General features: G+C 46.7%; 1 pseudogene; it reads right to left on the bottom strand.

Moving 5' to 3' along the window:
- Window positions 1-698: 698 nt before the first annotated feature.
- On the bottom strand, window positions 699-1,882 carry LOC124959960 (nucleophosmin-like; annotated as a pseudogene).
- Window positions 1,883-12,235: the final 10,353 nt, after the last annotated feature.

Raw genomic sequence — 12,235 nt, 5'->3', positions numbered from 1 at the left:
AGTCAGTCCAGCCAGGGGTCCTACGGGGCCTGGCTGTTGTCTCAAAATGGCGGCAGCCACGTGTAATCAAACCTGCAGGTACTGTAACAGTGAACTTCCAGGCAACAGCAGGCAGCTGGTGCTCCACTGGTAGTCAGCAATCAGTTTGATGACTGTTGTAGGACAATCGGGAGGTGAACCTTATTTGTTGGGTGATGGATAGGCGTAAGGCAGGTGATGGACAGGTGAGAGGCAGGCAAATGGCGGATGATAGGCACCTGACAGTGAGCAATCAAGAAACAGATATCCTCTGCTTGAAACCAGAGTTAAGGAGCAACAAGGAACACAGCCTCCCTCTAGTCCGCCATCTTGGATCTCCTAGTCATATAATTTTTAGAAAAATTTTATTCCTATATATAAAACTATGCTTGTGATTTTGATAAGAATTGCACTGAGCATGCAAATCAATTTGGGGCAGAACCATCTCCACTATTTTGAATCTTCCAATCCATGAGCATTCACTGCTCTGTTTTTCTATGGTTTTTTGTTTGCTGCAGTGCTGGGGACTGATCCTGGGACCCTGCACATGAGGCAAGTGCTCTCCCACTGAGCTGTACCCCCAGTCCTTCTTTATTTGTCTAGATTTTCTTTGATTTCTTTTTTTTTTTACTTTATTAAAATACTGAATTTATTTCACATGTATATTTTTGTCTCCCCACCATTTCCATGTCTGACCACCACTACTACTATGTCCTATCATGACATTCCATACATACTTAAAAACCAAGCAAAGGGTGGAGTTCCATCTTTAAAACTAAACAGGCATTTTGGACAATACATTCTTGGCAATGGAACCTGGACAACATTTATCAAACACGGTAGGGAAAGTTCTCACTTTGCATTATAAACAGGACAGCCAGATATCAACTGTTACAGAAATGAAAGAAGACGGAAATTTTTAACAAACTGTTTAAACTATTTTCTTAAAGAGACTTCCTCCACTGCCAGAGATCTTGAATAGCCTCCTGGTCAGTCATCTGGAAGCAATTCTTCACATAAATTGACGAACTTGGCTTCCACTTTGGGAAGAGAACCAACTTTCTCTATACTTGCTTGTATTTTTGCTTTAATGTCTTCTACAGAACTAGGTCCTTTTGGTGTTTTAGGAGTTTTTTCCTGTTTTTTTCAAGGATTCTTGACCTTTTGATCTTGGTGTTGATGGTTTTGAGTCTTTTCCATTCTGGTTTGATTTTTGTGCATTTTTGGCTGGAGTATCTCGTACAGATTTCTTCACTGGAGCTTTTTCTTCAGTTTCCTCATCATCAAAATCATCATCATCATCTTCTTCATCATCATCATCTTCTTCTTCATCATTGTCATCTTCATCAGCAGCAAGTTTTACTTTTTTCTGGGGAACCTTGCTACCACCTCCAGGGGCAGATCGCTTTCCAGACACACTTAAGAGTTTCACATCCTCCTCCTCTTCATCTTCTGATTCTGCATCTTCCTCCACAGCTACTAAGTGCTGCCCACTAATATGCACAGGCCCTGAACCACATTTCAACCTTAAGACCACAGGTGGTGTGATTTCAAAGCCCCCAAGGGAAACCGTTGGTTGTACAGACATTTTCAATGTTGCCAATGTTACTTTAATAGGACTGCCTTCATAATTCATTGCCTCTGCTTCAACAATGTGCAATTCATCCTTTGCACCAGCCCCTAAACTGACCATTCTTAAGGATAACTGGTGTTCATTTTCATCATTATCCACCTTAAAGTGATAATCTTTGTCAGCCTTTAGTTCACAACCGAAAAGATAGTTCTGGGGCCTCAGGGGGCTCATGTCCATGTCCATCGAATCTTCCATGGGGTGGTAGCACGCACTTAGGTGGGAGAGAAGGCGGACAGAAAATAGGCTGCTGACCTAGAGAAGAGACGCACAGGACGGAATCACGCCAGGGCTTCTTTGATTTCTTTAATCTGCATTCTGTAGTTTTCTACATACAAATCCTCCTATTTTTGTGAGATTTCCACTTAAGCACTTCATACTTTTTAGCAATTAAAAGTGGTGTGGTATTTTTTTTACTTGAATGTCCACCTGTTTGGAGCTAGGAATAAAAATACAGCGGGTTTTTGTATATTTATCTGGTATCCTTTGACCTTGCCAAACTCATATATAGGTTCTATTTTTTTTTTCCTTTTTGTAGTTTCATTGGGATTTTCTATGTAGAAATCATACTATTTGAAAATAGAGACCATTTGTTTCTGTTCTTTTCTTTTATTCCTGATGGAACCTTTATTACCCTTTCTTGCCTTCTTGTATGACTGGAAGTTCCAGCATGGTGTTGGCTAAGAGTGGTGACTGAGGGGAGTCCTGTTCATTTTCTGCCCTTAGGGAGAAAAGACTCCTGTTTCAACATTAAGTATGTTATTGACTGTAGGTCTTTGAAGATGTTTTTTAAAGTTATAGAAGTTTCCCTCTACTCTTATTTCTACTATTTTCCTATCATGAGTGATGTCGAATTTTGTCACTTTTTTCAGCATCAATTGATGTGATCATGTGATTTTTCTTCTTTATCCTGTTAAGTGCTGGATTATGTTGATTTTACAATATTGAATCAGACTTTCAGCCCTGGAATAAGCCCCACTTGGTCATGGCATATAATTCCTTTCAAATATTGGTATCTGTGTTTCTATCTTCATGAGGCACGTTGGTCTTTCTCTTTTTGTGTGTACTTTGTCTGGTCTTTGTATCAGAGAAATACTAGATTCACAAAATGAATTGAGAAATCTTCTCTTCTGCTTTCTGGAAAGGATTGTATAGAATTGGTAACAATTCTTCAAGGGTTTGGTAGAATTCTTCAGTGAAACCATCTAGACTTAGAGATCTCTTTTTTGAAGATTTTTAATTACAAATTCAATTTCCATAAAAGTTATATGGCTATTTGAATTATCAGCTTCTTGTTGTATTATCAGCTTCATGTTGTATACAGTTGTATACCTTATTATATTTTTTGGCATTGGAGAATCTGTAGCTATATCCTGTTTCATTTCTACTTTTGGTAATTTGTTTCTTTTTCTTCCCAGTCATGCAGTGGTTTTCCAAAAAAAAAAAAAAAAAAAAATTTAAACTTTTTAAAGAAACCGTTTCAGTTGTACTGTTTTCTATATCATTGATTTCATTGATATTCTTTATTATTTCTTTCCTTGTGCCTTTGATGGGTTTGTTTTTCTTTTTCTAGGTTCTTGAGGTAGAACCTCAGATTATTGATTGAGAGTTCCCTTACTTATTATTCATTTCTGCAGTACTGGAGATTGAACCCAAGACCTTATGCATGGTGGGCAAGGGTCCTTCCTACCACTTGCTACCTCCAAGCCACCCGTTTTCTCATGTATATATTTAGTGCTCTGCATTTCCTCACACTGTCTAGCTGTGTCACAGATTCTGATATTGCCATTTTCTCTTCCAGTAAGTTCAGTGTATCCTTCTGTTTCCCTTGAGACGTCCTCTTTGGCCCATGGACTGTTTACAAATATGTTACTTAGTTCCAAAGTATTTAGAGTTTGCTGCCATCTTTCTGTTACTGATCTGGAGTTTGATTTCATTGTAGTCACAGAACACACTGTATGATTTTAACTATGTCAAGTTTGAGGAGGTTTGTGTTAAACCCTGTGGGGTAGTCTATTTTGCTACATGTCCCAAGGATACTTAAGAGTATTTGGCCAGTGGGTGGAGCATTCTATAAATGCTGATTAGATTCTATTGGTTGATGGAGTTAAGTTCTTACACATCCTTGCAGATTTTCTGTCTACTTGTCTTCTCAATTATTAGGAGTATATTTTGTCTATTTCTCCTTTCAGTTTGAGTTTTTGCTTCCTCTATTCCGCAGTCCTTTTGTTTGGTGTATACACATTTAGGATTGCTGTCTCCTTGTTGGGTTGACTGTTATCATTTCATCATGTTCTACTGTACCTCTGGGTATTTTATTTGCCTTAAAATTTATATTATCTGATGTGAATATTGCTACTTCTGATTTGATAGTTTACATAATATCTCTTTTCCCATCCTTTTAGTTTGCCTACATAGTTACTTTGAAGTTTCTTATAGACAGCATGCAGTTAGGTTATTTTTTCAATCTGTGTTTGGTGCGTTTAGACCATTTACATTTAGTGCAATTATCAATATTTTAGGGCTTATTCTGACATTTTGTATTTCCTGTTTCTCATTCTTGGTTTTGTTGTTTGCCTATGAGATTCTTGAACATTTTTTCTTTGAACTCCCTTTTGATCTATCTACAGTGCTTTCGAGTACCTCTGTATACCTTTCTTTTTTTTTTTTTTTTCTTTTTCTTTTTCTTTTTTTTCTCTGTATACCTTTCTTAGTGACTGCTCTAGGTATTATACACACACACACACACACACACACACACACACAGGATATCACATTCTGTTGTCATTATTTTACTAGCTCAAGTGGGGAAAACTTATTATTCTTTATGTCCCTTTCCTTTCCACATTTCCTCTACAAACATGGAGACACACATCAGCAGGTATGGGGGGCACTATTTTTGTTATTTTGTTTGTGGTCTTTGGCCAGAGTACACTGGTTAGTGCTGAAAAATTCTTTTGCTAGTTGCCCCTTTCCTGGTCCTTTAGCTCGATAAAGTAGGCTCTCCTTCCCTCTCCACTTTTCCATCTTAAATTTCTTTTATATCTAATATCCAGGGCTTTTAGTTGTACCTGTGGGGAAAATAGGATTAAGTATACTTAGTCTACCTTCCTGGAAGCATATTTGGGGTGGGGGTGCTGGTGTTGAACCCAGGGCCTCAGGCATGCCAAGCACATACCTCCACCCCAGCCCCCTGAAGCATTCTTAATGTGGCCAGAAGTGGCCTCTGGTTCCATCTTCACATTTCCCCATGAAACAGGATTGGCATCCCAAGGTCCTTCAAAATAAATGTGAAACAGGTTTGCAGGAGAAGATAATCAGCAGGTTTGGACCATCCCAAGCTGCCTGCCCAGATACTACTCTAGGGGCAAAAAGCTCAGTTTCCAAGAAATTCCTCAAGAAAATGAGGTGACGTAAACACTGGAGAGTCCATCCATCGCCCACAGACACTTCTGTCTCAACTCAGGGTGTCCTGTCCGCACCCGTCATGCCCCAAGTTAACCGCACAGCAGAGGCACCTGGGAAGGCTACACAGCGGGATTCCAGGGCCTCGCTGTGTAAGTCTGAGGTGACCAGGAAACACGCAGCGCCTGGTCTCCATGGAGCTCACTGAGACTTGTAGAATCACAACTGTGACTGGAGATTCCCTGTTAGGGTAGAACTCATTAGGTTCCCAGCGGGAGGAAGACTTTTTTTTTTTTTTTTTTTTTTTAAAGTAGGGTAATAACAGAACCTGGGACCCTGAGAGTTGAGCGTGGTGCCAGAACCAACGGCGGCACTGGCTCATTGACAGGGTGCAACATCTGCTCGCTCCTGATCCCTACTGTGATCACAGCCATTGCTCTTCTACCCTGGTTTTCAGTCACTGGAAGCTCACTGAAGAGTCATCATCTAGGGACCGCACGTGGCTAAAATCTGCTGTTCTCTTCTGCCTCCCCCCAGCTCCCACAACTATGCCCACCTTTTCCGGCTATCAGAGCTCTGGGTCTTCCTCTTCTTCCTTCAATAAACTCATCTCCCTTTCCCAGGCGGAACACACACAAGGCAGGAAGGACTTAGCTTCCAGCACCAAACTCCACCCACATCTGCTAATGGCCATTTTATGTTACTCACAAAGAGGTGCCCCTCCCTCCAGTCCCGGCACCACCATCTTCCAGGAAGTAGCTGTGGCTACTATTCAGTATTGGGCTGACACTCAAGTCAGCAGTGCCCCTGGACTTGTAAAATACACAACCTGCTCAACAGCACAGATCTTACATCTTCTTTCCCAGGGTTACTGCCTGAGGTTAGCCCCTCTGCCTGTGCTCTGCATCTGTCCTACCAATCCCGCCTTCTTAAAAATCATCCCCTAACCTACTCTTGGGCACAGGTCAATTTGGCCATGGGCTGATGAACACTGAAAATCCCTGGCTCCATCTCCTCATTTAAACAAGCTGACCTCAGGCCGCAATCCTGGGAAAGGAAGATATAAAATCCAAGATGGAAAACCAGTGTTGGGTTTTGCTCACTAGTCAGGCATGTCTCCTTCTACCAAAGCTACAACCTGGCCAAACACAAAGAACAGAAGCTGTTAAAGGATCTGCTGCATCAAAGGGAATGAAACCAGCCACAATTCAAGAAGGGCCTGTATCAGATATGGAGAAACATCCAGTGACCTAGACGGAAGAACAGACATAAATACCTATCCCTCTCAGTGCCAAGGTGACTGCGGGCAAGACAAAAAGTTTGCCTGCAACATTCAAAGAGAAAGCTGGACCTGACTATAACATGGAGTTTACTGCTAGCTCTGGGTGGCTTCACCGACTGAAGGATCATTATTCATTACACAACGCAAGATGGAGTGTAGAGTCTGCAAGTGCTGATGTGGAGAAAGCTGAGGAATTTTTGGAAACTCTAGATAAGCTGATTGTGGAGGAAACCCACTTGCCAATCTTCAGTGCCACCTAGGATTTTGTAAATACTCTCTACGATGTTTGCATAATGATAAGACTGCCTAAGGACAGATTTCACTGTCTTGAACAACACATGATTGTAATTTAAAACAAAGATTAGCATCTTCCTTCCACTATGACTCTCATTTCTTCACAGGCAACTTCTTGGAAGGATTTTTTGTGTTCGTGTGTCCCCATTGTCCCAGGGTCAGCCTCCATTATTCCTCACCTCGAGCCGGCCTTCTCCCTCTGCCACTCTGCTCTAACAGCAGTGTCTTTAGTCACAACATTTCTCAGTCTCTCACTGACTTCTAACAAAACCGACCCAGGGGACTCCTCCTTGAAGCCCCTCCCTACCGCCCGTGCCATTTTCTCCTTTACTTTCTGGTAAGGCGCCTGCTCCCCTTCTTCCTCCTGAGTCGACAAGCTCTCGAAGCTCCCCTGCCTGTTTCCCACCAGGCAATCTCTCCCAAGCTCCGGCTCCACCTGTGAGCCCGAATCTAAGACCCGGGCCTCCAGCTCCGGCCTCCCCACTCGGAGCTCGGGGCAGGCACCTGGCTGGCCTGCTCACTTTCTCCACTAGAACGTTCCACAGGCTTAACTAAAACCAAACTGCGAGCAGGGGCCGCCTCCTGTTTTCCCTTAGGTCCGTTACCCGGCGTGCGCCCGGTCGCGGGTGCAGAGCTGCCCACACTCAGTCCAAGGCCGGCATCTCTCTCCTTCCCTCCCTCCCCTGCTCCTCAGGGCGGCCCGAGCTCCAGTGACGCGGTCAACAAGCCGCCCTGGAGGCCTCGGACCGGCGGAGCCACGTGCCCGGCGCTCCCCCGGCCTCCAGCGGGCCTCCTTCCGCCGCATCCTGGGGTTCGCTGTCAGCCTCCAGCACCGCGAAACGCGAACGTCGGCCCATCGTGGTCACCCGCTTACGGCGGCGAGGCCGCTGCACACTCGGCTCCTGAACGGGAGGAGGAAAGACGATGCTCAGGAAGGCGGGGAGCAGAGTAGGTCAGAGCCCGAGGGCCCACGCCCCTGCGGCCACACACAACATGGCGGCGACTCGGACCCGCGCCCGACTTCCGTTTCCTGTGCACGTACACGTCACTTCCCCTCCGGTTGCCCTGGAGCTCTAGAAGCTAGGAGCCTGCGGCGGTCTCTTCTCCCTTCGCCGCCCTAGTCTTCTTTATTCTTTCCTAGTCTAGAGGGCAGCCGCCGCGGCCCCGAGGCTCCCTGGCCAGCGGCTGGTCCCGCGTGAAAGGACATCCGAGGGGCACCGACAAGGACAAGGAGGGGTGGAGGTGGGGTGGCGGAGGCGCGTCCCGTCAGCTCGCAACGAAAACCCACCCCGCGCCATTCGTGGGACTGTGAGAGTGGCAGAGGGAGGCAGTGTGTGGGCAGAAACGGTGCTGCTCATTGGGAAGGGACGGTGCTGCTCAGTGGGCAGGGACGGTGATCTCAGTGGGCAGGGACGGTGATGCTCAGTGGGCAGGACTTCACCGCATAAGGCGTTTGTGCATCGAGGGCCTCAGAAACCCGAAAGCGGTTTTCTTCCCTTTTCAGCCCTTTGTTGGTTGGCCATACTGGAGATTGAATCCAGGGCCTCAGGCACGCTAGGCAAGCTCTCTGCCATTAGACGACATCTCCAGTCCTTTTCATTTTATTTTGAGGCAGAATCGCGCTAAGTTGCCCAGGCTGACCTCCAACTTGGCATCCTCCAGCTCCAGCCTCCCCAGTCCCTGTGATTACTGGTGCATAACTACACACCGGCTCCTTTTGGTTTTAACCATTAAGCTAGGACCATCCATCACCCACTCTGCTTCTGGTAAACTTCCCTGTTTCTGAGGCCACGTCTAGGATGAAGAGCCTTCATTTAATAGTTCTCATGGGCGGTAGGCACCATTCCTCACGCTTCTTACCCTTTTATTGAAATGACAATGAAAATCTAAGTCAAATAGCACTTTTAAGGTGCCAAGAAGGCTACAGGAGACCAGAAACATTGACCTCGAGTTTTTAAATGGTCTCCCTTTGAAGGAACTTACAGATGACAACATGCAAATAGGTTCTGTGGGACTTGAAAGCAACCGAAATTTTGCCACCATCCTTAGGGAAGATGGTTCCTGGAGGAGTATCTGCTGACTTGCAGACCTAATGAGCAAATCCACATCGCCTTCACCTTGGCATTGGACCAGGCTGCAAAGTTCACTCTTCCTCAAAGTAGACCACACATTCAGTTTTGCTTAGTTGCTGTATATTGTTTCTAATCTAATTTTGGGGGTTGGGGTAAATGGCGCATCAGAAGTCCCCAGGTAGCTGAGAAATTCATGGAATCTCCTTATTTGGTACAACTTTTGCTATTCCTCAAGTTACAGCACTGGGTAGGACTGAAGACTTTCCCCAAGTTTGCTGTGGACCCACATAGCACACCGTGACCTAACCCCTGAAGGTCAAGAGTAGCAGACTTGAATAACTGGTGAGTAGAAGGTAGCAGGGGATTTCATTTGATAACGGGAACATTGCTTTTTTGTTTAATAAAATGCTTTAAAAATTCGTCAGTGGTTTTCAGTAATTAGCATATAAATTTCAGTTATCAATTGGTTCATAACAAACAGACTAATTAGCTACCCCACTCAGTCATTTATCTAAATGAAAAGTTCTGCTAAATTGTATTTGTGGGCATTGATCAAAACTAATGGGGAAAAAAGGTTAAGATAAAAATCATGGGGATTAAATTTTTAATTAGTTCCCGTGGTGTGACATGGTGATTGATTGGCCACTTATGCCTGCCTGGGAAGATGTGGTCCTGCCACCAAACCTCTGCACGTAAGATTGTTTTACAAAGACCGTTTTATTCAGTTAGCCTCTTTATTCCTGCTTAACAAGGTACTGGAAAGGAAAGGGAAGTCTGGGGTCTCATAATCTCTGGTGATACATACCAAATAGGAGCCGAAGGCTTCAGTCAGTCCATTGAGAAGCCTTCCCAACTTAGCATGTCGAAAATGGAGTCCCCTCCTGTCCTGGTTTCAATGACTGGAACCACCACACATCATTGTGAAAGCCCCAGGAGCAATCCTGATTCCTCTTTCTTTTTCTCATCAGCTTTTACTTCCAAAGCCAATCCATCCACTGGTATCTTCACCACCAGCCCCCCTGCCACCCTCTGTGACTTGGCTACTGCAACACCCTCTGAAACTGGCTTCCCTGCGGCTAAGCCTGTGACCTGCTTCCACCATCCCTGTCCGTTCACCTCAGAGCGGCAGCCAAAATATTTGTTTGAAACCTAAGTTAGACTCTGTCACCTCTCCATTTAGGACTACGCAGTATGTTCCTAGTTGATCACTGTGCCCTCTGAGGCCCGAGGATCTGGGCTCAATCTGCAGCCACTCTGCCCCTCCCCACCCTGGGACCTCAACACACCATCTTTCTCCTTTCACACTGACGAGTTTCATCTTGCATGAGCTCAAATTCTGTTGGCCTAGAACGCTTCCCCCCAGGTATTTACAGGACCAACCCTCTCTTGTTCAGGTCTGAACTTACACATCATCTCTTCACATAGGCCCGCCAGTGACTGCCCAGACCGAAGGAGCCTCTTACTCCAGTTACACATCTTTTTAGTTTCATCGCAGTGTTCAGCACTATCGCTATTTTCTTGATCTTTCTTCCTTGATTTACTGACTCCCTTCTCCCCTGACCTTAATACATAAGCTCCATAAAAGTTAAGTTCGGGCTTCTGTGTTCCTAGGGTGCTGAATGGTCTCTACTGAATGCGTGAATACATGAAGGAATGGATTCCATTGGCCCCAGAGCTTTACCCTCCCACCCCAGATACCCTGAAACGGAACGTTGCAAGGTCAGGAGATAAAAACTGTGAAGGGTGGACCCTGAGACACAAGTCGTGGACAGGAACACGGTGGAGAGAGAACGAGAAGCACGTGGGATAGAGCAGAGAGGGACAGTGCAGGGAAATGGGAGTGACGTGGAAGTCAGAGAAGTTTTAGAACTCTGAAGCTTGCGCGAGCCTGCGCATGCGCACACACTCCAGCGTGAAAAAGGGTCTCTGGACGCTGGCTTCGCCCCTGAGTCTTGGAGGACACTTTTTTGAGTCTTGGGTGTCCAGGACCCCAGGGTCCCCTCCTCCCCGAGGCACAAGAGGTCTACTTTTTAGAAAATCCTGATAGGGCAACCTCCCAGGCTGGCAATTCCACTCTAACGACACATCTCGTCTGAAAAGCCATCTAATTTTATGCCATCCAGTGTTTATATTAATAGCTGATGAACGCGCCCGGTACAGATTCGGCTGCCGGGAGGCCATCAGGGCTTGTTCTACTCTCGGGGGATCTGAGAGGACAGGATGGGAGAGAAAGCCCATAGCTACCCGGCTTCAGAAACGCAGGAAGAGAGCGTAGCACCGATGTTAGTCCTTCCACAAACCTTGTCCCCCTCATCGGTCATGCAGCCTCCTGGGCCGGCCTTGGGTCTCCCGCGCACCCCTGGCTTGGACCTGGTGGATCTGTGTCCTCCTGGAGGCTCCCCGACGCTGCGTTTCAGACTGAACTGTGAGCGCCCTCCAGCCGCACGCGGGCACGCAGGTCTGCCGCAGTTTGCGACGCGTCCTCCTTACTCCTCGGTCTTTCTCCGTCTTGACCCTCGGGAGTGCCCGTCAGTTAATCTGTAGACGGTCCCTCAGTTTGGGCTCCGCCATTATTTTCTCATGCTTATGCCCAGGTTTTGAAGCTTCTGCAAGAATGCCACCAAGTACGCCCTTCTCCGTGAGCCACATGAGCGTCCACAGTGCTCATGTGGCCTGTGACCAGCCACGTGAACTTGATCACCTGGGTCTTTCCACGGGAAAGATGGGCAGATGCTGAGATTCTCTTGGTGTCGTTTGTGACTCTGCATGCTGGGAGGAGGCAGGGCGGGCGGTGCGATCTGTCCACCTGCACCTCCCCAGTACCCATCAGAACCTGTCAAGGGCAGTCGCCGCACCAAGTCAGGGCCAGAAGGAGTGTTTGCCACTCTAAAGTGGCCGGGGCCACCTCTGGACACACAGCACGATGTGGGGTGCTTCCATTGTGAATGCATGCACGTCCGTCAAATGGGGTCTCCTTATCTGTGAGTTCATTCAGCAGATGTGGACCAACCAAGGGGGACATTTTGAGTGTCCACAGTGTGCCAGGTGCCGGGCCAGGCTCTGGGACACTTCTCACATCAGCTCATGTCCACAGCACCCGACAGGAGATCTTAGTAGCTATTTTACAGATAAGGATACTGAGGCTGCAGGAGGGAAGTCACTCAGAGGAAAGTGGCAGAGGTGGCCTTGAGCCCAGGCCTGTCCTGCACACGCGTGCTGTCTCCACAGTGCGGAGCATGTCCCCTGCTAACCGCCAGGCTCTGCGGCCGACCTAAGGATAGAGGCGTATAAGGCAGATGTTTCAGAGGCTGTAGCTCAGGGGCCTTGGGAGGAGGCGCAGGGGCTGGGAAAGAGCCCTCCCTTACAGACGTCACCCTTGTCTCTCAGTGACAGTTTCTTTCGCCTCGAGGCTCACGGAGCTGGTTTTGCTGAGGACTTTACTGAGTCAGGGTGGATTGACCAGGTTCCTTCAACCCCAGCCAGCTGAAGGGATAGGGGCTAGGTGTCGATGGACTTACCCAGCCTCCCTGTGGG

The sequence above is a fragment of the Sciurus carolinensis genome, chromosome 11 (genome assembly GCF_902686445.1).
Source record: "Sciurus carolinensis chromosome 11, mSciCar1.2, whole genome shotgun sequence".
Taxonomy (NCBI): Eukaryota; Metazoa; Chordata; class Mammalia; order Rodentia; family Sciuridae; genus Sciurus; species Sciurus carolinensis.
Note: the sequence above shows the minus strand (reverse complement) of the source record. Positions and strands in the feature narration are given on the sequence as shown.